We start from the raw sequence: 879 nt of genomic DNA on the forward strand, positions 1-879 counted from the left end.
TGTGACCCTGATTGTGCAGTGCCACCCACAGAGAGCCCACTGTCAGCCGGGGATTGGGAAGCACCTCTGTCAGCGCAGACAACAGACTTGGACTGAGAGGTACTGTGGGTAGGGTGGGCACTGTGAGGAGCAGGAGGTGAGAGGTGCTAGGTGCAGGGGATGAGAGTGGGAAGTAGGTAGTGTGTGGTGCAGTGGGTGATAAAGCTAAGCAGAGGCTACTTCTCATTATCAATATCCCTAAAGCTCAGGAGGTGTGTGTGTGTGGGGGGGGTTTCAACAAAAATTTCCATACCCCCACTTCAAAATTTTCACTTCGAGCACTGTGTATATATATATAGAGTCAGGTGCATAAATTTCGGGACACTGACAGAATTTTCATATTTTGGCTCCTTTCACCACCACAATGGCTTTGAAATGAAACAAACAAGAGGTGCTTTTACTGCAGACTTTCAGATTTAATTTTAAGGTAATTACATCCAAATCAGGTGAACGGTGTAGGAATTACAACGGTTTCTATATATGCCTCCCACTTTTTAAGGGGCCAAAAGTAATGGGACAAAGTAAACAATCCTAAATCTAACTTTCACTTTTTAATACTTTGTTGCAAATCCTTTGCAGGCAATTACAGCCTGAAGTCTGGAACGCATAGACATCACCAGATGCTGGGTTTCATCCCTGGTGATACTCTGCCAGGCCTCTACTGCAAATGTCTTCAGTTCCTGCTTGTTCTTGGGGCATTTTCCCTTCAGTTTTGTCTTCATCAAGTGAAATCATACTTAATCGGATTCAGGTCAGGGGATTGACTTGGCCATTGCATAACATTCCACTTTTTAGCCTTAAAAAACTCTTTGGTTGCTTTCGCAGTATGCTTCGGGTCAT

The sequence above is a fragment of the Taudactylus pleione genome, unplaced genomic scaffold, assembly GCF_031769625.1.
Source record: "Taudactylus pleione unplaced genomic scaffold, aTauple2 ptg000201l, whole genome shotgun sequence".
Lineage (NCBI taxonomy): Eukaryota > Metazoa > Chordata > Amphibia > Anura > Myobatrachidae > Taudactylus > Taudactylus pleione.